Here is a 25,754-nt window from a genome sequence, read left to right as displayed (position 1 = left end):
ATTTGTTTGTCACTGTACCCAGATGTTACAGGTAATTTGACAATGATATATTGATGTTAATAATTCCTCGACATAGCAGCTTTAAAACCTGACCTTTTGAACACGCAGTGTTTTCATCAGACAGTAACAAATTATGTCTTGTTCATCATAAATCCAGGATAGATAATGTTGCTTCACTGTCTGGCCCAGGTAGGATTGTCTGTCTCCAGGACTGCACAGTATGAGCTCTTATGTCAAAGCTTCATTAAGTTCTGGTCCATGCTGATTGTTACCAGCTGTACTCCAACATACAGTCTGTGTGTGCATACATGAGTGTTCATTGGTTCAGAGAATCAGTGGCGGTTGTCTGGTGAAGGACTGTGAGTTATATCCTGCACCGCTTTAATGAAGGTCCTGGGAGGAGGAAGACAAGATGCTCTTGATACCACAGAAATATAATGCCAAATAGTATCTGTGATGCTTTTTGCTTCAAAGTAGAATGACATGATATAGAGTTTTATGTTCGCGTGGGAACAGCAGTACAGTAGGAACATCGACTTTCCCAGAGCGTTTACGGATTCTATCCCTCTAACGCTTAAGTGAAAGTTTGATGAAAGAGAAGCTGTGGAAAGGAGTAGTAATCACAGCAGAATAAATGGCTCAAATACAGTTAACTCTCATGATCTAACTCATGATCTTTGATTCGTGTGGATGTCTCCACCTCCTGAAATCCTACATTTAATATATTGTCTTCATTTAAGACATTTACGAAAAAACAATTCAAATAGTGACAAAAGTAGGATGTAATATTTTGTGTAGTATTAGAGTTTAAGCTACCTTCACCTAGATCTGCCATTTGTATGAATGTAACATGCATTTAGAAGCACGATGTGCTATATGAGGAGCTGAAAAAAGCATCTAATTTCTGGTCTGGGAACTGGAGCAGGAGAGCGGTTTGGTGGTTTGACCATAGGGCCACAGTTTGAACGCATCAGCAGCTGTGAGGCCCATAAGGACTCGACATATAGTTAAGTATTTAAGAAGGCCATTTGATAAAAGGGTTTCAGAGGCACTTAAAAAGAAGATACTGAGCTTACAAGTCAGTGTTGGGGTGTCGCGACAGCAAAAAGCTGTCTGCTTTTGTCCTAAATCTTGCAGAATAGGTCCCTGCCTGAGGACCTCATTCAGCACAACTGGTTCAATTCAGTTCAATTTGAAATCATTAAAACACCATTAGAGTAGTCCAAGTGTGAGGACATAAAAGCATGTATGATGGATTCCGTATCGTTAAAACTGAGTATTAAATGGATTAACGTTCCTGAAATGGTAGAAGCAAAATTGGATGACCCTGCTTGTACGACGTCATATAAGCAAGGTCATTCAATCTTGCTTCTACAATCTCAGGAACATTACTCTAATCTGTTTAATTTTCTTCAATCATAATTGAGTGTGGAGTCAAACATCACGCCAGGATTTCTGACAAAACACACAAGATGCTTGGATAGTGGATTCAATGAAAACTGCGGTGTCGCCTAAGGTGGAGAGGCTAGTGGAATAGAATACCATGCTTGGTAAGTGGTCCCAGAGTGGATCCCTGGGGCACTCCACAGTTTACCTGGGAGAGCCGTCAAACATGAAAACAGAGCACTTTAGGGTAGTCCCACGGAGACCCAGTGCTGGAGTCTACTAAATAGGATACTGTGCCAAGACAGTCGTATCAGAATAGAGCTTTTACCTGTATCTGCTGTGCTTTCTGTGTTTTTTGGTATTTCAAAATACTGTTCTGAAAGGTCCCATTCAGTTAAAACTCATCTGTTGGGACATGAGCAGCTTTGAGTGCACTTGGATCCAGATTATGATCAGGATTTTTGAGGGTCCTGTGTATGTTTTGTACATGTAAACATCTTCATCATTCACAGACCTTAATCCAGTTTTGAGAAATCTGGATGATTTGCTCCGTGGGGTGCACTGATAGGTCCCAGGATACTGTGGCATGTAAACCCACTCTGTGTCTGCTGCTGAACTACTGAAAAAGTCAGTGTTTGCAGTGGAAAGGTGATTTGCTGCGACTGGTCCATGTTGATTTAATAAAATCACACCTCATCCTCAGTGGGACTCCCACTCTCTCACAGTGGATTGATCCTGACCTGCACTTGACTCCCAAAGCCAATAAACAGCTATCACATGCTGGTCAAGGAGAAGCGAAACTGTTACTTTTGGCTCCCTGTTCTCTGCTTTGATGTGAAATCACCAGAGGACCTTGGCTGATAGACTAAATATACACAGACATCTGCACCTCACTTCATTCGTGTTTTATGTTCTTTGCAAACATGTTATTTTTTTCTTTTACCGCGGAGAGAGTCACGGTAGACTAATGAAAATCGGCTGTCGCTCAGTGATTGATTGCACGAACAGCCAATTGGAACCCTGCTACTCCCAAAATTGGTTTCATGTAAACCAACAGTGGCACTGCTGCTTCTTCATTTCATGAAGTGTACCAGGGCTTCAATCCTTTTTATCCATGACTATTATTAAATGAAAGAGAGCCAGGCAGGATAGCTATAGATCCAAAACCATGTGTGCGATAGTGCAAATAATTCCACTTTTCATCAAAAGGACAGAGAATAGAGTGGAGGGAGGAGAGCAGAAAAACAAAGCATGTGCCAGATGAATTAGTGAAGAATATATCATACAAAATGACTTCTTTACAAAGCGAGGGTCATGTACCTGTGCTGGATTTAAGGAACTTCGATGAGTTATCATGCTATCATTCCACGCTGTCAGTGCCTTATTATTTGGAGGATCAGTGACGCTTGTATTATATTTCACTCCTCACTCCTTTCGGGAACCTTCCACTGCAGCCCTGCTGGGCCCACTCATAACTGGGGGAGTTTTAGGACTTCATAAGTTTTCCCAGAGAGAAGCCACAAGACTGATTTAGCTGTAATCTTATCCTATGTCTTTATAGAAGCCAGATCCGGTGCATCGCAAGCTGCGCAGTCAGACTCTGAGATATATAATATGAGCTGTGGAAATGACAGTCACCTCCTCAGTTACAGCGGTGCAACTGAAGAGATGAGCTGTTGCAGCCTCTGTAAGATGGACCAAAAGAAATTATTAGGTCATCCCAACTTAATATCTGATTTTTTTTTAGAACTTCAGGGTCTGAACGGCCCCTCTTGAAGATGGATTGTAAAGCCTGCTGTCATAAAGGTTGGGGGAGGGGTGATATTGTTTAAATATGAGCATAATAGTGCACATTTTCAGGCAGTTTTCCAGGAGTTCATTTATTGCGTTGTACACATGAGAGATGACAGAAGAAGTTATGTTAAGAATTACGAAAGAGAGCCAGAGAGAGAAGTTAAAAGTCTAGCCTCTCTCATCTCCACACGCCTGGCCGATCACTCCGCAGAGCAGGTATGAATGACGAATTGTTGGTTTCAGAAGGTTACCGAAACTGCTGGACACATCCAATCCAAATGAATTAACAAATGAAATGTCACCAGAAAAGGGCAGAGGACACATCGCAATATCCACTTTGAGGAAGAAATTGGTTTATGGGAAATGCCTGTATGCTATTTAATCAAACAAGACATTTGAATGATATTGGTAAAACTGTTGGAGTGTGAGCAGTTGGTAGCATGACCTAGTATCATCTCGTGGAGGGAGAATGACAGTGGGACAGAAAGAGAAACACATGCAGAGGGGGAGAGAGAAAGAGAGCAGGGCTGAATGGAGGGGAGGGGGTGGTCGTGGTGGTTTGGAGTATCTGTCAAAGTCAGATCAATTTATGCTGCTAAATTCTTCAAGGCGTCTGCTGAAAGCTGGAGGGGGTCTGGGCAGCATGCTTGTTTACCGCTGATGAGAGATAATTTCATATTCTCTCTAGCAGGAGTCACCTGATAGTCACTCATACCACCGTATGAAATATTGGGGCCACGATCACAGCGGGACTCTAATGACATATCAGTCTGCTGCAGCAGCAAGGCTACTTGTATACCTTGCGGCTGGATGGGTCAATTTAGATCACGTTCAGAGTATAAATTAATCAGGGAGCTGGGGGAGAGGGTTTCAATTAAGGAAACCTGGATTGAATTGTGCTCATCTTTGCAGTTGAATGGATTTTCATGAACTTGTATGTACTGATACTGTGTCAAGCAAATTTATTAATATCATATCTATCTTTTTATGGGCAAAAAAACTGGCCTTAAATCATTGTCCCAGCCAAGAAGTAAACGCTGCCCCAAATTTCTTTTATGACTGCATCTGAGCAAAATAAATGGTGCATCTCAAGCTAACCCACATCAGGAAGCCTGATTCATGTGCGCTGCTTTGTACCAGCGCACGAGAAGCAATGCGTCGACTTATCCCAAATGCAGATGTCAGAGCAGGCTCTCGGGTTATCTGATCTGACACATAACATGGCAGATCAATCTGAGCGGTATATGGCACGAGACGGGAAATGAAAATGAATCTTCCTTTTCCTTTAAATAGTATCGGTACGGTCGATGATTCATGTTTCATGTTTGTGCAAGAATGGCGTTCAGCGGCGTGGTTTCTTTTTGAGGTATAGAGGACATCGGAGAGGTCAGGATCTGGTTCACAGTGCATCATGAACATGGTTATGTGTGGTTTAGGTCAACTAAACGGTCAGAATGACTTTTTATACTTTTATTGTAGACTTTTTATATATACAGACATATGTCAGCAGACTGCGGTTAAACTGGAAACTCAAGTGAGAAAAACTGTGTTGTATGAGTGTGTGAAGGGTAGCTGGCTGGTGCCGGTATATGAACTTGGCAGGGGTCTGGTTACAGTGTGGATGGTGCAGAAGGTTGTTTCAGAGCGGTGAGGAAAATGTAGAAAAGGTCCAGTCACAACAGTAACTACAATACGGCTGCAACTTTTCTTTTCTCAAAAGGAAGTAGCAACAATCAAAGGCACAATGTTAAAGAGCGCATGGCCGGTACCAGTCTACACTTGTTGCTTTTGGAATCCAGACAGATCTGATGACTCACACTGAGAGAGCCATGACAAGAGACGTGACAAAATGAATGCGTCAGAGGCCTTTTAGTCCCGAATATGTGTCAAGCTTCAAAAACACTGGACACTACATTTCCCATAATGCATCTTCAAAGAGTTTTCCAAACTCCTTCCAATCTCTCTCTTAAAACGTTGAACTGTCCGTGCTAAAGCTGAGAATACTTGCTGAAAGTGATATCATGTGAATAATTCCCTCAGATTTGGCAGAATTTCTCCAGAGCCATCGAAGACATTATGTAACTGTTTTCACAGGCTCAGCAGAAGGCTACTCCTAATGACTCATAGCCTGACTTTGACATGTCATATTCAAAGAAACCCTTTTAATTCAAGATGCTACTCAGTTGGTTCGAGACTATTGTTTTATTTTGCTCTTTCCCGATGCAGAAAATACCAGCAGCGGAACTCAACCACTGAACACAAAGAAAGTTCATTTTCATTTTCTCTGTGTGTCACATGTCCTCAGCTGCATCTCTAGAGCTGGAAACTCATCATATAGTTTGTACCGCCGCCTCCATTGATTACTCTTGACCAGCAGAATGCGGACTGAAACACATGTTCCTGATCACAGATCACAGTGCATTGACAGCGATTTTAATGAAGACGCAAAACAAAGTGTCTAGCTGAAGATGTGAGTGGCGCTGGGACTGGGCGAGGCCGTCCCGCGGGTTTGGCTCGGCTCTGCTGAGTAACATACACCAAAGGAGACGTCGCTCATCGCTGAGAGCACTGTGTTACACAACTTGATGAGAAGTCAGAGAGGGGAAAACAGAGAGGGAGAGAGAAAAATAAGAGGTAAATAGAGACAGAGCTGATTAAGAGGGCGAAATGAGAGCTGGTTAGTGGCTGTAGACGTGAACTCTGGCTGAACCCCCTCACTCTGGCGGTCTCCATCGCAGCCTCAATGGGATGAGGCATTCGGGTACGACTCAGAGAGCCTGACATCAAACCGACAGCAAGACATGATATCTTATTTTCCTGAGCCGCGCTGACACAAATTCAGCTCTCCACTTATTATTTTCTCATGCCTGTAGTGAGAGAAGAAGTTGCGCAGGGAAAGAAAACTCTGCCGGCAGTCGGCTCCCAGATGTTCGTGCAGTTCCTTCACTTTTAATTCAAATAATTTGCAGATTGTTTTCATGACGGAGGATAAAGACGTTCCCCTTGTCAGAACTCTTTTTGATTGAAAGAAATCCTTGACCCCAGAGTGCCTTCAAATTAAGCCGAAGGAACACGATTGCATGTGCATGCAATTGTATCTGTCAATCTCTGCATGAATATAAGACATGTGGACAAGCCTTCAGCATATATGTGATTCAGTGTGGATGTGTGAGTGAGATAGTGTTGCAGCTTCACATCATTTGCAGTCTGAAGGGAAGGTTCATGTTCAAAATATACATTACATTTAAATATAATGTGCTAAGAGGTGGCGACTGCCTTTATCACATAACATCTGACAGCGACACATATTGGTGGGGGAGTTTTTTCGATTCGGTTCATGCTAATTTGAAAGCAGGCGTGGAACGCTGTGGAATTGTCCTGATCCTGTGCCAACGTGTCACCTTCCTGCAGCTGTGCTCCCTTCGCCGCGCTGACAGCAGCTTCAACAATTAAAGCTGAACAAATAAATGGCTATCACATCGCACATGGAGGTGAAATTGGCCCACTTCAAGCATATCAATCAGAGCAGATGTGTGTTTAGATAATAGAAAGACCAGAGCCCGGCACGCTTCGATCAAGTGTTTCAGAGCTGGAGTGTTTCAAGGGAGTGTTTTCTGGAACAGCTGCTTCACTGTTGAGTATTACAACAGCAAGTGGATTCAATGGGCATCATCAAAGAGTACTTCAAACTGGTCGGTCCAACTTTCCAGATGCAATCTGGCAACAGAAAAATGGCACACACGGGCTTTAAGTCAATTTCAGTGCCTTTTGGAGTCAGATGATGAATCAGCTCCATGAGCAGCGCTGATTGACAGTAATATTAGATTTATTTTGCAGTTGTATGAACTTTGCATTTATGTTAGGACCTTGGTCTCTAAGGTATTTAATGTGTTGGAGTATCCAGGATCAGACATTCCTGTCTGATTATTTTATTGATAAACAATAGGTTTTCTGTACTATATAAATACATGTATGTTGATATTGTGATATAGAATTACATGTATGAGATTTACTCCACATTGCTCACTCTTCTGACTAAGACCAATAGTTTACTGCAGTATTTTTAGAGTGCAATAATCTTTTTTGTTCTTTTTTATGTTTACGTCCAACATTCCCTGTCCTTTTGGATCTTTCTTTGTTCTCCACCACTGGTTAGCAGGTAAATGCTTCACGATGTTCACCAGCTTGTCGCCAGCTTGGTGAACTGCTGATTCGAGGGAACCAAAAGTCGCTGGCTATAGAACCAAAACAATGAGCTGAAAGATGCTAATTAGCTTTGTAGAGCTGATGAGATCTGTAGGGCTGGCTGTTATTTTTCTCCTGGTCTGTCACCTCAAGTGACCCTGCATCTAAAAGCAGCTATTGATCAGCAAATGCAATGTAGGATGTGTTTTTTTTTTTTTGTTTTTTTTTTTTTGAAGATATGACCAAATGTTTGGACAATTCCATTGCAAAATATATTTTCCCAGAGGAATGGAGGTCTTGTGAGGGCAGTCTTCCAGCCTCTTTTATCCAGGCATCCTGCTCGTACATGCAGTACTTACACTGCGAGCTCAGCCGTCTGCCTATGGCTATATGCGCTGCTCTCCACCGTGGCCACAAAGTCTGTTTGCCATCCAGCTAAGATAGTAAGTAGAAACAGTTTAGGCCTAAGCAGCAGCAGCAGCACCTTCGAGCGCTTTGCTTTCCTGCCACAACTGCACATTCCAAATGGAGTCTCGGCTGGGTAAGAATGAGCGCGGTGCAGGCCAAAAAACGAGGCGAATTAGCATAAGTGCCATGTTCGATCCATCAGAGGGGGACTCAAATGGCTGCTGGTCCTCATCCCATCCCACTTTTGGCCTTGTTTGCGGAGGAAGTCGTGAACTCGGAGAGAGGGAGAAGGGAGAGGCGGCCTGTTTAAGTTGATATTTGCTCTCAAAGTAATTTGGAGCAGATTTTTTGGAATCGGTGAAAGGGCTTCGTTGTAATTCCCTTTCATGCTCATCTTCTATCTCTGAAGTCACCACGGGGCCTAAACAGCAGCATAAGGATGCCAGATGGATTAGAGGGATTGTCTCTTTCTCTCCCTCTCTCCATCTCTTTCAGTCGCAACATGTTTTGTGTACAGGGATCCAGAAGGCAGATGACAGAAGACCAAATCACACTGGCTCTTTCTCACTGTCACTCTTTTCTTTTCTCAAAGTAACTTACTCTGACATGTCTTCTTTTTTTTCCTCCTGAAGCTTGCTGAACTGATTTCCTCCGCATAGTAACTTGCTTTTGCAAACGTTGGAAAAGGATGACAAAGGATTGCTTGGGCGCTACTATTGGTTCCTATTAGAAATTTTCTTTTTGTTCAATTCATGAAAAACAGAAAAGGTTCTCATGTGTTTATGGTAGAATCCAGGAGAGTCGGTGCAACCTTGATTTCTTAGTTGAGCTCCCCTTCTAAGCTCCTATTGTGTGGTTTGACTGTTAAGCTAAACTGTAAATAATTGTCTAAATATTAGCTTTTAAATAGCGAAGGGCATGCATGCAACAGCAGGAGTCAACACTGAAGTCTCAGACATAAGATACAATGTTAGCAGCCCCAGACGGGGTCACCCGGTGGGCACTGGGGTTTATCCCTCTTGACCCACAAACTCCATTACTGAAAATGGAGCCATGGAGGGAACGCTTGCTTTGAAAGCAATAAAAACGGTTTCGCTGCTGCATTGGATTTGTGTCGCATAAGTGCCCATGTAAGAATTGAAGCAAAACAAAGTCAGTATTGATGTTTGTCTCGTAAAAATGCTCCACTGACACATTTAATTGAAGCATTTTTTAAAAATGCTTTTAAGCTCAAAGCTGGTGTTTTCCTTCAGAAACAACGCTGACTTATTACTGATGAGCTGTGTCTTGCTTTAGACTGCTCCACATGGTAAAACATCCTCCCCGAGTGACAGCTGGAGGTAACATGTTACGTGCAATCGTGGAAAAAGTGGAACGCCCCCGGTCGGAGTCATCTGCCTGGGATCTGTCGAGCCGGTTACGAGGATCCTCATAAATATCTCTCACCAGCTCATCAGCTGCGTTGCGCACCATTTTCCAAGCCGAGTCTGAGCTGTGGGCTGTCGGAGACGAGCCGTGATGGATGCAGTGTGGCACGGTCACTCGGCGGCACTTAGGGCCACACTGATAACGCCACAGTGAGTGTGTGCTTGTTGTATGCAGGCCGAGGGCAATTCTACTGTAGTTTTTTTAGTCTTTAAAGGAATAATTTGACATTTTTTGATCTACACCTTTTTACTTTCTTGCAAAGAGTTAGATGAGATTGATATCACTCTCATGTTTGTATGCTAAATATGAAGCTCGAGACAGGAGACAATTAGCCTAGCTAGCATAAAGTCTAAGAAGTTAGCTGTCCCCCCCGGTTCCAGTCTTTAAACTCAGCGAAGCTAATCAATTGCTGGCTCTAGCTTCATATTTACCAAACAGACATGAGAGTGGTATCAATCTTCGCAACTCATTAAAAAGAAAGCAAGTGGTTGTATTTGCCATAATGTTACTACCTCTTCAGTATTAAGTGCATTCAGGCTTTGAATGTGCGTTCCATTGTTGCCAAATGACTTAAAACTTGTTCTCCAGACAGATTAAAAAACATCTGTACTTTACGAAGCAGTCGATAACATCATATGTCATAAATTTTAATAGGATCCACTCACAAAACATGCAAATTTTCAAATCACTGTTTGGCAGCAGAACCATAATGGACTGGAGGGTTGCCAGTTTGAATATGTGCTTGGGAACTCAGGGTGGGGGTAATAAATGAGACATGCTCCTTGTACAGAATTACCACCACAAAGCCCTTGAGCAAGGCAAAGACCCAGAAGGAGTCCTAAATTCCTGAGTGTGAGTGCAATGCAGGTATTTCCTCAAGGCAGTTGCTCGGAAAATGAATACCTTCTAAGCTGGCTTTCCTGTTTAAATGCAGGCTGAAAAATGGCCAATCTTAATGTGACAACCACTGCATGCTTGTGCCAAAACGTATTTGCTGCAGAGACGTCTCCCCGGACAAACGTGAAATCATAGAGTTGGTTGCCATCTCTCCTGTCATGCCGCTTGTAAAAGAATTATTTGCTCGTCTGTAGCAACACTTGTGACAAGGCCGCGGTATCAGGCCAATGAAATTACAGCTGTTGTTAACTGCAGCGGTCACACGCGGATTGAGAGGATCCTGTTGCTCTTTGTCAGGCTTTGTGTTGAAACAGGCCAAGGTCAAATGGTGGAGCATTGAAAATGTGGCAGATTAAGCCGGTAAAATAGCTTGTAAGGCCAAATTGTTGGCGTGAATTGGCAAATTTTATTTTGGCAGACAGGTGGGGCTGAAATAACACCTGTACCCAGCTAAGCTGCGTGGGTATCAGTGAGCTGTTTGTCATTTTTTAGGTTTACCATGTCCTTGTGAGGGAAATAAACAAAGCAAAAATGGTTAACATGGTTGTTGTTATGCCAAGGCCTCGTCCGTAATCTCAGACGAGGCTTTCCAGGGTTCGTCTCATCCACCACCACCTCACACCTCCCCGCCAGCTCGGCCTCACCAGGTGGTTTGACTTTACAGCCACTTTTCCACTTGAGGACTTAATGCAGACACACAGGCCCAGCTGGAACCCATTAGGCCTATGGCCCAGCCACCTATGCTTAAAACATAACACCAGCTCAATCAGCTGGTACAGGAGGCCTCCAGTCGAAAGGAAGCTCACTGGAAACCACTGCGAGTGTTTCAACCTTGCTCCTGGAAAGACGTCCACTGTTTTAATCAGAATGGGCCCTGATGGAATTTACAAATGGCTTTTCATTTGTTTGTGATTAGGTTCATGCAGTTTATCATACAGTTTGAGCATTAGACAGTTTTGATGCATCACCTCCTGAACATTGTCACCATTCACGACACCAGTCGTTGAATTAGGCAGATTATTTAAAGAAACTCTTTTGTATGAGCTCCTCTCCTAGAAGTTTTATCTGTCTCTTTAGCTGCTAAACGCTTCACTGCACTCACCAGCTGGTCGCTAACTTTGTCCATGTGCAGTTTGGTGCTGAGCAAGTACAGCGGGTTTGTAAAGCCTTTGAAAACGGCTGCCTGCTGCTGCTGAGAGTGACCCTGATGAGAAAACCAAAGCATTAAAGCTGCGAGCCGTAAAAGCAAAACAGTACACTTAAAGATGCTGAAATGCCCTGCAGGCGTGAGGCGAACTTCCATCGATGACACAATCCCAGAAAAGGCTGTGGACCGCTTACTGGCCAGCTAAAATACCGTCAATGCAACTGCATGCATTTTGGTGTAATGTCAGAAGTTCATTCATACAAACATGTAATCTGATATTGAGTGAAAGTCCACTGCTATGGACTGCACAGCTTCTGATGTGTGAAAGATCAAGCTTTGTGCAGATGGTCTTCAGGTCACAGAGGGCAGCACTCTGTCTCTCACTCTCTCACTGCCTTTCTGCTGTGTCACACCTACAGACACAGGCTGCTTTAGCCTCTGGCTGACCTGGCCTTGGCATGCAGTCAGCTCAGACAGATTGTGGCACCCGTGGTCACAAATTAGTTTATGTATTCAGTTTTAATTCTGCTGTATTCAAATCATCCGGTTAAGATAATGTTGTGGTGTCAGTCCGGCCTCCTCTGCACGTTCAGCCTCTTTTTGGAGATTCAGGTACCAATTTCCTCTTGAATACTTAAGAACAATGTGGATGGAGTCATTACTTTCACAAAAAAATGTGAAAAGATATTCTTTAGGCCAGTTTGGAGGTGGCTTTTTAGGCCGGTGTGAAGTCTGGTCTGCGTTTTGGGATCCAAAGTCTGCTCCAAGGGTCTTTAAAGGTCTGTGAGGTCACTGAAGGCTGAGTCGGGCTGAACAGAGAGACATCTGTCCAGGCCTGGAAGGATTTCACGCTTCTGGCCGTCCAGATGATTTAGGCCCTCCAGGACTACCTGCTGGGAGAGGCTCCCAGCGGGTTAACCTGACACAGATGGATCCCCATGCCAACACTGAACACACACCCGGAGAAACCGCACACACACATGTGCACGCACATATGTGAGGGTAAAGACAGATGCAAGTGTGGACATGTAGGAGCGAAAACACACTTGCATACAGAAGTGCACAACCACACATGTACAAAGCAGAATTTCACACACATACACACACACACGCAGTAAATACAGGCCTTTAGAGCAGAGGGACAACACACACGCAGGCAGGCTGATGTGTGTCCTACCACACAGGCTTTGGTGAGCGAAGTGGACAAGGAGAACTTTTTAATGATCTAATCTGAACATCGTATCAGTCGATCTTGGATACAGTCTTTTAATTTGAATTGGTTCTGAGTGCAGTTAAAATATCTGATTAGCTTTATTCGTCAGATAATCCATTGCAGTTAAAGACTCGACTCATTACGTGCGAGTAAACGGTGGCTGATTACGTCCAATCAGCGTTTCAATCATCATTGTTCAATTTCAATACAGTTTCAATTAGCTGTGTTCTGACAGCCCTTTTTCCCCCTAATTTATCCTAATGGGAATGATAAACAGTGTTGTCAGTGATAGTGACCTTTTTTTTTCTTTTTTAATAGAATTAATGCATTTTCTGATGAGAAGATCCATACCACTCTCATATGTCGGGTAAATGTAAAGCTAAAGCCAGGAGGAGGTTAGCTTAGCTTAGCATTAAGACTGGAAACAGCCTGGCTCTGTCCAAAGGCAAAAATAAATCTGCCTAATTAGCGTGCTTTAGAGGTGCTGGTGATGAGATTTGTTCATGCTAAGCTAAGCTGGGAGAAACAGAATTGCACAAGCTAGCTGGAGCCAACAGTTTGATTTCTTTTAAGTAAATTATAGACGTTAGTTTTTAAGTAATTTGATGTTCAGTGAAATCGAACACCAACCACTGAAAAAACACAAAATTAATGACTTTTCTCTGATCGGCCAACCAAATTTTGTCCAGTGGGATCGACTTTCTGGTCCCTGTCGTCATAATTCTGTAAAGCTGGGTTTAAACTTCCCTCTGTTGAGTGGCAGGGATCAGCAACATCTGGCCAGGACATCAGGAAACGCCTCCCTTACTGTCTAACACACACACACACACACACACGCACACACACATTTAGGCACACTGGTACTCAGACGTGCACTCCAGTGAGCGTGAGGCTCATGAACATCTGGCTTCCCAGACTTCCCCTACAGGGAATCAACTTTTTGTTGTTTTTAACCAACTGCCTCTCATTTCATTTCTGGTTCTTCTCCACTTAGAGTCCATGTAAATTATGGACAATCGTTGCGTTGTCTTAGTTAACTTCCCTTCCTCCTACACCGCAACCAAATTTTATGTCATCACAGATTTCAAATGCACAGTAGTTAATTAGTGGATGTATGAATTCATTTATCCGTTCTAGCTAACTTCAGCAAGCCGTCCAACTAGACAACACTGGAGTCTCCCCCCACTTCAAGCCCCAGTGCCAAACTAGTAAATGTAATCTAATTACTGAAAATCAGATTGTCATCCCTTATCATCACTGAGAAATGTAATCACATTACTATAACCTGTTACAGCAATGGATTATTGGCCAACACTGATTATAAGCAATCAATTAGAGCGTGTTTTGGGTTGCCAGGTTGTTGCAGGTGTTTATCCTCCTCCTGCATCACCCACTTTATTATGTATTTCAGCAGGTGGACCCTTCCAGTTTGACCTTTGACCTTCTGCAAAATCACATCTGGATGAAAAGTAATTCATGAACAGTTGAACATTTTGAATGGGACAGTCTTTTGCAAACTTTGATTACTGTAAGAGCTCTTTATTGATGACTGATTGACTTGATTAATAACATTTATGATTGCAGAGAAAAGAGCCTTTATCAGTGACTTTATTAGCTCATTTAAATGCAGACTTATTTATTAATGAAATATTAATATATTAATTCCTTATTAGTAATTCGATTCTCGACAATCTGGCAACTCAGAATTTGTTTTTATTAATTAAATTAAATGACACCTATCAATGCTTCCAGACAGCACTTTTTCCCATTTTGTTCATCCTAATCAAGCAGCTGTTGTTATATTTTCAGTTATGTGTGTACAAGGTAAATGTAAACGCATTCACCTCCAATTACACCCCTGCTTAACTCATCTGCTTAATCCCATTTGGTGTCTGCGGGGCCTATTTCGCTTTCTTTGTGAAGCAAGTGAGCCAAATAAGCAGTCGGAGCGGGCTGCTGTGTTGCTTTCCTCAGGGAGCGCCCTGCTTTACCATCAGCCCATCAGGGGCCTGTTTCTACACACATTAGTGGTTAATTATTATCAGCCCGCAGCCATAATGAGCGCCGCATCGACCTGCGGCTGTATGTGTAGCAGTAATATTACTTACTGGAAAAACAATCAGCCAGCTTTCCCCATTGAGCAGTTTAAGGAGTGTGCGCAGATAATAGTCGATTGATTAGAGAGAAAATAGGAAGGAGAGTTTTTGTGTGTGTGCTCGTGTGGGTGTGTTTGCATGTAGAGGAGCTCTACTGGGGACTTGTTCTGCATGTTTTTGAAAAACTGTTTAAAACCTCATTTCAATCAAAGAAAATCATCACAAAAGAGGTGCAAATATTTAAAAATGAAAGAACGATAATCTATTTAATGATCTCTACCTTTACAAGGCTGCATTTGCTTCCTGGAAAGCGCACAAACACACAGCGTGTGTCGCCGCTCTGACCACCCGATGAGCTGGAGGCCTGTCAGCGCTTTTTATTCCCCTTCACCGGGAGCAGCATCATCGCTGGGGGAGCGTGTGGATGAGAGAAGATCATGAAATATGAGGGGAAAGAAATGAAGAGGCAGCAATTGAAAAGCAAGAAAACAGGAAAATTAAATTGTGGGAAAAAAAAGAGGAGAGCTGGCCTCTTTCTCACTTTCCAATATTGATTGATTAATAGGGAAATGACTCACAGCTCATCTCCTTTTAGCTTTATGCACTGTGGTACAGTCAGGTGTATATGATGCTCCTGCAGCTTCAGAAGACATTTCAGACTCACCTAATGTTATATTAAAGTCTGTTAATCCTGTTGAAAACTTTAACAATATTAAACTTAACCTCAACCTTCAAACTAAAGGTTCCCCTTGTAGGGGACAACTTATTAATCAGTCAATCATGATTGAAGTTGCTTGCTGATGATTGAAGTAACTGAAATATAATGGGGGGTTTTTCCCATTTAAATCCACTTTTTAAAGAACAGGTCTGCCTTTCTCAACATATCTGTGACTCAGTGAGACTCCAAAGAAGACAAAATGTGGCCTGACTTAACACAATAATGAAAAACTGTGGCTTTTCACATCTGTCTTCAAATACAGCTCTAACCAAGGAAAGATCTCTGCAGGAAAAGAAAACAAATGCAAAATGTGGCTTCACATGTAGCCTTGGATGCTTTTTCTTCTTCTTTTTTCCTGCCATTTGTGAAGTAAGGACAAAGTTTCCACAACCTCTGTGAAGACACTTGGCCGACTCGGCCGTGAACGTGACTGGGCTGCTCCTCGCACGTCAGTGATCCATTACAGCTCATCCAACCATCAACACCCGCTGCAGAGACTCAATGCGATGGCTAATACCATCCTGCACATAGTTTTTAGCATGTTCAAGCACTTCTTGGATAGAATTGTTAATCTAATTGAAGCAGCGTTTTACGACGTAATGCTCCCACCGCGGTCTCACCAGCCGACTCGAACAATTTGAATATTATGTTCACCAGCTCGCGTATTTTCACTTTGATTTGACGTTTTAGCTTTACGCTCAATGACAGGCAGCTTTCATCTGAAACGCTAACATTTATTAACAACAGTATTTGTTCTACTCAGGACTTCATGCATCAGTATTTCTGCAGTACTTGTACTTTTGATACTTGACTTTGCTGATAGTGCTTTTTAGTACTTCGGTGGGATTTTGAATGCAGGCCTTCTTCTCATATGGACTATTTTTACATACTTGTACTTAAGTAAAGGATCTTCTTCCAGCGATTAACTTGACTGCACTTGAGTGAGCTCAATTGGACATAAAGCCACTCGTACACATGCAACACCACACAGACATGCTTACCAGTATCATATGTCCTCCTTTGGCAGACCGTGTTCATTTTTTACCCCCTTTTGAGTTTAACATAAAGAAAGAGCGTGACCAGAATGCTATTCTTACATGTGCAGCCTGAAAGAGCAGCGTCACGCTGCTCTGAAGTCTGTATTTGTGAATTCCTGTGGAAACATGGGAGAAATGCACATGTACACACACAAACACATGTATGCAGCTCATGAAGTACCGTCCACCAACCGAGAAAGGCTGCCATGTTTTGGAGACGCTGACATTTAAATTTGTCGTTGGCGGGTCTTTACCACACGCTTGTCATAACACTTGGGTAAAGTTCCTCTGCTGGCACTGCAGTCGGCGATTAAAAAGCCTCTGAGTATTGTCATGCCATACTGAGACCACTGGCTAATGCTTGCAGTTGGCCAGCCTTGAGCAATTTAACAATCAATTCCCAACATAAACTATAATAACTTTTCTTTCTTGTGACATTTGATGTAATTTTTTTTATAGCTTGAAACAACCACAAAGAAAGATTTTTTTTTTTTATTAATCTGTTGTTCTTTTCCTCCAGCATTCGATGTTGCTCAGGGGCACTTCAGCAGATGTTTTGGGTTCCAGTTTGAACCTAAAAGAAAACCGTTTCCCTTGTTTTTTTAAATCGCGCTTTTCTTCTTCTTCTGAAGTGTAATTTTTGTCTGGGTGCGTCTGGTTTCCAGCATATTATAGCGTTGCAGGAGGTCATTCACGCACTGACACAAATCTGATCCCCAACCAGCTGTTGGAGACAGCTCATCTTCTGTCGACAAACATCTGCGGTTCATCTCTGCATTTTGACGGGAAATGCAGGACCTGGGCTCCCTCATGCTCCTCTCTTCTCTCCCTTTCACTCCTTCCTGCTCTTCTCTGATGTTTGTTTTTGCCTCGCGGCCATCTGCTCCCGATGATATCTGGAATACTGAGTTCAATACACAGAAGCAGGCGAAAGGAAAATAAATTTGGTTGATGTTTAAAACAGAGCTCCTTCGTCGACTTTATGTTTGGTGAGCGACCCCCCAAAAAATGTGGAAAGTTTAAATTTGAGCTTTTTTTCTGCTCTGTAACTTGGACGTTGTGTTCACAGGGACATGTTTCACATAAACACGTCTTCCGCATTGCACGGCTGAACTTTCGGCCCTTTGATTCGTCACAGTCGACATGCAGGTGTTCAGCCTCACACCTGTCAGCAAGAGGTGGACAAGGCAAAGGCACGCAACAAAAAACACCTGTAAAAATGGTCCTCAGACCAAAACATGTTATTTATACCTCATGATCTGATATCGGAGCCAGCGCTGTGTGGGACTTGACAGCAGGCAGGGAACTGATGAGCTGAAGTTAGGGACCGTCTCGAAAGTCCGTGCAAAATGGCCATGAGAGCTTTTCAGATTTTTGTCAACAGCTTTCTCTTTTTTTTCCCCTTTATTTCCATCTGGACCACCCTTATCTGAACACCCAACGTCCTTTTTTAAATTATGATCTCTTGCAAGCAGTTTCCTATTAGTAGTTTTCTCTTTTTTAATCATAAACAGCTCAGACCAACTTTATTTTCATGTGGCCCCCTTGTCATTATATACACAGCTTACAGTTTTTAAAGTAAAACAACGCCCCAATGAGCACGTCTGACTTGTATTTTCCACACTGTTAAAACCCTCCATTCTACTTATTTATTTAATGTGTCATTATACAAATGTTTTATCATTTAATTAAAATTAATGACTAATTTATCCATGCATATATACATGCATATGTGTATTACATACATATAACAGGTCATATTAATCACATAAAAGCCAAGATAAATATAACTTGATAACGTATTTGCACGATGTGTGTGTGTGTGTCTCACATCTATGAGACAATAACTGCAAAGGACCATCATTGCATGGATGAGGAACACACACATACATGACAGCAAAACAGGAAGATGAAGATGAAACACATGCGCATCGAGAGACTGACGTCAAACACACACACCCAGACAGACAGACAGACAGACAGACACAGAGTTATGCTTCAGATTGCATGTTGCGGACCACACATTGTGCCGGCTGTGTGTTAAAACAGTTATTCACGGTGTCGCTTTCTGCTGCCCAGATCCAGAGATGAGTCTCGCTGGTAACCTGAACTTGTGGCCTTCATGTGAGCGCGTGCATATGGTAATGAGTGCCTGTGTGCATGTAAATATGTTAGCTAAAATGGAGTAGGAATGATCATATCTGTTGTGTTTGTTTGAACCATTAACCCGCATTCAAAGTGTGGTCAGGTTAGCTTGCACTTAAAATCATCAATTGTCCACAAACTTAATTGCTCTTGACGGCAGCAAATTGGATTCGCTGTCATAGGTGGAGCAGCCAGACTAAGTGAATATGGGAAGCTTTACTGTCTTTTGTCAAGCGAGGCTTCATAAATAACTTAGACTTCCTCCTCTGGATGTCTGCCAGGGGCTCTTCACTATAAACTGCTCGAGCTCCACGGTTTTCTGGGAGCAGCAGACTGCAAAATGGACTGCCGGCTCTTGACCCCTTAAGGAGTTCAGCGTCATATTTGAGCTAATATTTCTGTAAGGAAGAGCTAAAGCGTTCGACCACCCTCCCTCCCACCGCCGTGTGTGTGCATGCATGCATGTGTGTGTGTGTCTGTGTGTCAAGCAAGCAGAGACAAAACCTGTTAAACCAAAACTGCGTATTTTTGACATAAAACCTTAATGATTAATAACACTGTGTGTAGTTACAAAAGCAAATATAAACTGATGCTGCTAATATGACAGCTGTTTAGCACACTTTTAAAAAAAAGAAAAAAAAATTGTTGCATGACAGGAACATGGACTGGAACATGTCGTACAGCACAGCCCAACATCCTAAATTTGGCAGGACCCATTATGCTGTTACATGTGTATTTCTCTTGAAAATGGAAGCTAGCAAGCTAGGCTAACTCGCACCTCCATGTCACTTAGAAAAGAACACTTGTGATGTCGCGCTCTCGTGCGCCCTTAGCTGCTGATCGGGACCATTGCAATTCCAATTTGTAGACAAAAGCTCTCGCCAGATGAGTGTAACGTTCCACTCGGAGAATGGAAGCTAGCTGCTGCTCCAGCGTAGTTTTTTGTTCCTGTTATTTCAACAAGCCCGGTCTCATTCCCACCAGGCTTTCAGCTAGCTCCAGTGTAAAACTCATCCATATGAGGCGCATATAGGAACCGCTCCACCCGACATCGTAGGCCGACTTGGCAGGAAGGTTTAGCGCATCACACCCAGATGCTAAAGGGTACCTTGTGCATCTGTGTGAGACGCCGAAGAACGCAACAAAGCGGCGTCAGTGTTTGATGGGCTGAGATGAGAACGTGTTAACGCTTGCTGAGTCACTCAGAGTTATATTCACCCTGCATTATTGAATGGAGAAGTGTTAACCAGGCGTTAGCTGTCTCTTCATGGATGCAGCTGTAGCTATGGCGAAAAAACAAGACAGTCAAAGTGTTGGGTGGTCCGACCTCAGAACTTGACCCCCCCTGCAGAACGCTAATATAGAGAGCATTATTACTGCAAAGAAACGGCAATTTTGACCAAATAATTTGACCAAATAAATGCACTTACTCAAAACAAACACTAATTTATATGCTGATTTCTTAACAGAAAGTGATTTTAGTTCAAATTTTAAGCGTGCCAACACCAACACACACACACACAGGCACACAACTACAGTGTAAGCGTATGCACAGGTTTCTCCGCTGACACAAACACATACATGCACACTTGCACACCAAAGTGCCGCCCCACATTCATCAAAGCACTTGAACAGTGATAGCGCTCCCATCAGGGCGAAGGTTTTCTCTCCTCTGACAGGGAGAAGTCTTCCCATACGCCGGGTGGCCGCAGAGGGCCCCACGCACGGATGACATCAGTGCTCAGCCTGGTGGAGCCCGTGACAGCCGTATGTAAATTGAATATGACTAATCGCTTCCCCGCATCACCTCCGGGCCGCCCCGATGAAAGACGGAGCCGGGAAGGAGGAGAGGGAGATCTCCACAAGCGCGTCTGCTTTTGAAGTGTGAGAGGAGGGTGAGAGGGTAGCCAACCAGATGGACAACAAAGCCATAAGATCAGTCAGCCATTGTTTCATTTTTAAAAGTCTATTGCAAAGAAATCTCCAAAAAGTAAAAAAAAAAAAAAAAAAACCCCACCGCACTCTAAAACAGCAAACACTAAAGTCACTCATCACAGTGCTCCATGCTGGAGCGTTAGCAGTGATCTACTGGGGGCACTCGGATGGTTGTGGTGTCTGTGTTCTCATCACTTAACAGCTGAGCTGACCAACATGACAATCTCCCAAGAAATGTGCGTAGCCTGAACCGAAAATCCCTTTTTTGAAGCGTAATACCTCTCAAGGGGGGCAGTGGATGGGAGTGAGCTAAATCACTACCCTCGACGAGGACCAGCTTCTTCTCACAGCTTTGGTTTCCTCAAGTGAAGTGGTTCACACACACACACACACACACACACACACACACACAGAGTAAAAGAGAGAGAGAGACAGACAGAGCGAGAGAGGCAGTGGGAAGACAAAGTGCTTCCACATGTAGAAGGCATGAAGAAGAGCCAGAGGTGCATGTGACCACCCATACAACAAGGGAATCCCAGGTGTCCTTGCCTTTGTTCTCAATCTGTGTGTGTGTGTGAGTTTGTACACACTTCTATCACAAACTGGCACACACATTACTACATTTACATATTACATATAAATACTACATTACATTATTTTGGAACAAGCCCCTCTTTTTTAAGCACAGTTCTCATGTCGCGGACATTTTCCTCGTATTTCTGCACCAATTTGTTGTTTTGCAGTCTCGCTCTGATTAATGCGCCGCATGTGATGACTTCTTTTGACGCAGATGAAGCAGATTAAAAAACACTCGCCGGCCGCCTGAATTGAAGTGTTGTCTGCCACATAGCTGTGGCTGGAGATGCACTGTCATTTCCTGACGCTTCCTTTTTAATTACAGCGGAATAACTGTCCTTAGCTGCGCCGCCTTCTCAGTAGCACGCTATATATTGGAAAATTATATCCTTACGTTTTGGATCGTCCTTTAAAAAAAAAAACATACAGCGGTGCTTGAGGAAGATTGAGTTCACAGGAGCCAAACAGATCTCCTTTTCAACCCGATATGACAGATTTGAACTTTTGATTGGTGTCATTCAAGCCTGAAAACTTACACGAAAAACACCACAAGACTTCACTGAGAAATTGCAGTTTTTAGAGAGAAAGAAACCAGCCTCTGAGTGGATGTTGTTTTGGATTGGTGCTTGACTTTATGATGCAAGGAAGCATCTTCGTATTCATTTGTGTTTTTTTACATAATTGATTTCTCCAACAAAAACAAGATGTTGAGAAACCTCTTTTGATGTTTGGACCAAGCAAGTCCGCTTGCTTTATATACAGTGTGTTAGTGATGCCCCCTCCACTACCTCCACACCCCACCCCACCCAAATCACCCCCCAGCGGGCAGAGTAAACAAGTGGCGCTGTGTATATCCTCCATGTAATCTGGATTTAGCTCGGTGAGATCACGGCTGTTGGAGCAGAGAGTCCCCTGGACGCTCAGCTGCATTGTGGGAGGTTCTCTTTCAATGCCACCTTTGTCTTGTGTGTGTGTGTGTGTGTGTGTGTGTGTGTGTGTGTGTGTGTGTGTGTTGATCTGAGACTGTCCAGTTGACAGCCCTCAATAAGTCCTGAGTAAACTTGCCCATGGTGAGAAGCCATCTTGGTATACGTGTACTCCTGAAATAAACAGGGTTAAATGGTTTGAAAGCCGTTCTGAGAGTGTTTTGAAAGCTGATTGGTCTGACATGCATGCTGTCCTCACACACACACACACACACACACACACACACACACACACACACACACACACACACTGCAAATGTTATTCCAAGTCAAGTGCAAAGGGGACTTGACCCCTCATCGGTTCACGGACAAAACAAAAATATTTGAGCAGCGTGAAGAGCAAAACTGCCTCTTCTTCGTCCAGATTAGAGATGGAATTGTATTTTAACGCACCTCTTGAAAGAATCAGCTGTTGTCATTGTCTTTCATTCTGCACAGAGAAACAAACACACAGCTAAAGACAGAGAGCTGTATAACGTTGAGCCGGCTGGTGAGTTTAAGGAACCTCGAAATGTGCAATATGAACTCAATAAAAAAGATATAAAAAAGAAATAATCATATGAGTAAATTGTGTCAAATATATAGGCAAAATATTTAACAACTTGTTAAATAATTATTATTAAAACTAATTTCTATTGCATTGTAGACATTTTTTTTTCAAAATTCTCTTTTTTTGAAGTCTGTTTTCATTTCACGTTGGCATTCTCCCTGATAACACTTTTATTTCATGTCAAGTTTCTCACATCGTGTCATTCTTATGACAGCGATGGAGTCACCGCACACTCACCCTCCAGCCAATCACGTGCCTCCTGACAATTAGCCGGTTAGCTCCTGCTAGCCAGAGCAACCACAATGTCAGAGTAATTCCCAGTCAGCTGCTTTAAATAAACGCAGTGCAGAGATTCCTCAGAGAAATGCAAATCAAAATGCAGTAGATATAACTCTGAATTAATTAGCTGACTCTGTTTAACAATTTCACGTGAATTATTTCAGAATTATTTCATTTTTAATATTGACCACATAGGGGCTCCATATTAGCCATGGCTAGACTTAGCCGAAGCTAAAGCTAAATTTGCCAAGGTGTTATCTGTAATATAAACGTGCATTTTGCTGAACTGACATGTTGGTAATTCATTTAATTTTTTTCCTTTTTGGTAAAATAATTGGGCAGGACAACATTTCTGTCTGTGACTCTCTGCCTCTGCGAGCAGTAGGCTGTTCTTTGCTGTCTCATATTTTTACAGTCGATATTTTTAGTTTTTAGGTCTTCGATGAATTAAAAAAATGCAGCTTTTACTTTCTTGTGTGTGTGCATACTCCCTCTGTCCACAATCAAGCACAGTGGAAAATGGATAGAAAAAAATATTTTAAAAAGTTGTTTACAAGTTGCCAAAGACCCCACCTGACACACACACGTAATGAAACAAATGAACACTGTGCTGCGTCATACAGCTGGATGAGCAGCATAATGTCACCCACAATTTTCTAGATGTTAGTCCAGGAGGAAAATAAATAAGAATGGCTAATCTTCTTGCAGCACGCTTACTTTGTGCACACTGTGGCAAATTGTGCAATTTTGCATGCAGTCTAAATTCAAAGAGCAATCTGATGTGGGACCAACTGGGCATCTGCAGAAATTTAGGAAAAAAAAGCTGAAGAAGAGACATGAAGGACCTCTCTCTTTGTCTCCCTCCCCTCCTCTCTGCTCTCATTATGGAGGCAGCAGCTGGGACGGAATTACTTGAAACTTCTCTTCTTAGCACCGCCACCGTCACAGCGTAGTGATCTAAGAAGCTCTTTTAAATGGGTCTGTGTGTAAGCCCGGGCTCTCTTTTCCTGCCTTTTTGCACATGCTTGTATGTCTCTGCATGGGTGCATTTCATAGTGTGAGTGTGTGTGTGTGTGTGTGTGTGTGTGTGTGTGTGTCTTTGTCTCTGTAGCTGTAATTGTTTATCTGAGAGAAGCTTTTGCTTCCTTGTTGACATGTATTTTACAGCAGTGTGTATCACACAAAATAAACAACACTCTTAACACTTAATTTGCATGGACTGGTGATGTCAGCCCCCCTTTTTGTCTGAATGACAGGTGGTTAGCCTGCATGTTTCTGAAGGGGACCCCTCTATGTGTCCTGTTTGCTCCCATATATCTTGTTACAGCTGGGAAAAAAAAAACATGCAATGTGCAAGTTTAGTGTAGGTTAAACTGCACACAGCAGAGGGTTTGAAAACTTTGCGTTTAGCTGCAATATACAATATAATATTGATATAATTTAACTTTTAAAGTCAGTGGACGCTCGAGAAATGTCTTGTGTTGTGGGATTACGATTTACCTCTGATATAACTTAAGGTCACCAGTGTCCTTCGATTTATTTAACCAAGGGCACAGATCTTGACTCAAAGTTGAAAAACCACAATGTAGGCAAGTGGAAGTCCTTCAGTCCGAATATTAATCCAGTGAAAGTCCAGAAATGTTGTCGGAGAAGTGTCGTATTATGCAGAAGGACCCTTGGAAAAATGTTCAATTATTTTCTACTATATTGTATTACGGTTTTCATGGCAGCATTTTAATGTTGCAGCTGCTAATAAGTTCTTTATATGCTGTTGGGTAGTTTAATCGCTTACAGTGCTTTATATTGTGTGTGTGTGTGTGTGTGTGTGTGTGACTTTTGTTTGCTGTGTTTGGTGCCTCATGAATCTCCCCTAATAATAAAAATCTTATTTAATTGGACCTAACTTGAGGGGGTTTGCGGTGGTGCATGGATCACACAGCAATGCAATCTCTGCTGCAGCTCCTGGATATTATATAACATTGTTCTGGCTTGATGCTGATTATGCTTCGTTTTGTGCATGGGTGCTACCTGCTCTGAATCCAACTCTCTCCCCTTTAAACGGCAGAGATTTCCAGTGTGTATTCTCCTTTTATTGCTTTCATTTGCATATAAATTAAATCCATATTGTGCCTGCGAGGCAGACTATGCTAACTATGCAAACGATCCCTGGCTTTTCTTTGTTTTACAGATAAACCCTCAGCTTCCTAAATGACAAGGTGGGAGGGGGCAGAGAGAAATCCTCTCGCTGTTTCATAATTGTATGAATTTTAAATACATTGTCACAGGATCCTCTTCCGCATTCACAGCAGGGAATGAAACTATCATTATAATATTAGAGCTGTAGGGTTAGCTGACCGTGAAGAGCCCGGCAGCCTCTTCACCTCTGCTCACACATGCAGGCCAGATGGCAAAGAGACTGGATTTAAAAATACATTAGTTGTGTGTGTTTTCTGGACATAATGTCAACCTGTTATTTAATTCCCAAAGACGGGACAGTGCATTAAAAATGAAGCTGATGTACTTTTTTTAAAACTATTGCTTTCTGTGGCATAACCAGACAGACGCACATCAGATCCACAAAGACCCATGTGATCATGTTTAGATTAAATTAGATTTTTTTTTTCCTTTGTCACACTAGAATCAAGTTCTATGAATATTCAATCATAAATTTCAGTGAATTCTTACATTAAATTATTCCCATTATTGCTATGGACCCCCAGGAAACCCCTTCAAAGACCCCTGGAGGTTTCTGCTGCTGTGGAGGTGCTGCAGGGAGGCCTGATAGCTGCAGACAGTTCACCTGAACCAAAGCTTGGTACCAAACTGCTGCAGTTCAAGATAAAAAAAAACAAGAATCCAGACTTTAGATCTGAACTTTCTTATTTAATAGAAATGGCCATATTGTGGGTAAATTTGTATTTGGGGCCAATTTTAAGTCCGTTTTGCTCACTCTTTATGATTTCAGCCTTTTTCT

The 25,754-nt window shown here is 42.6% G+C and overlaps 1 protein-coding gene across 1 annotated transcript in view; it reads left to right on the top strand.

The window, feature by feature from the left end:
- The window catches only part of LOC143315930 (metalloreductase STEAP3-like), a 64,405-nt gene that overhangs the window by 5,690 nt on the left and 32,961 nt on the right, over positions 1-25,754 (top strand). The window lies entirely within an intron of this gene.

Source organism: Chaetodon auriga, chromosome 23 (genome assembly GCF_051107435.1).
Source record: "Chaetodon auriga isolate fChaAug3 chromosome 23, fChaAug3.hap1, whole genome shotgun sequence".
Classification (NCBI taxonomy): domain Eukaryota; kingdom Metazoa; phylum Chordata; class Actinopteri; order Chaetodontiformes; family Chaetodontidae; genus Chaetodon; species Chaetodon auriga.
The sequence above is the reverse complement of the archived record's forward strand: the minus strand, read 5'-3'. Positions and strand labels throughout refer to the sequence as shown.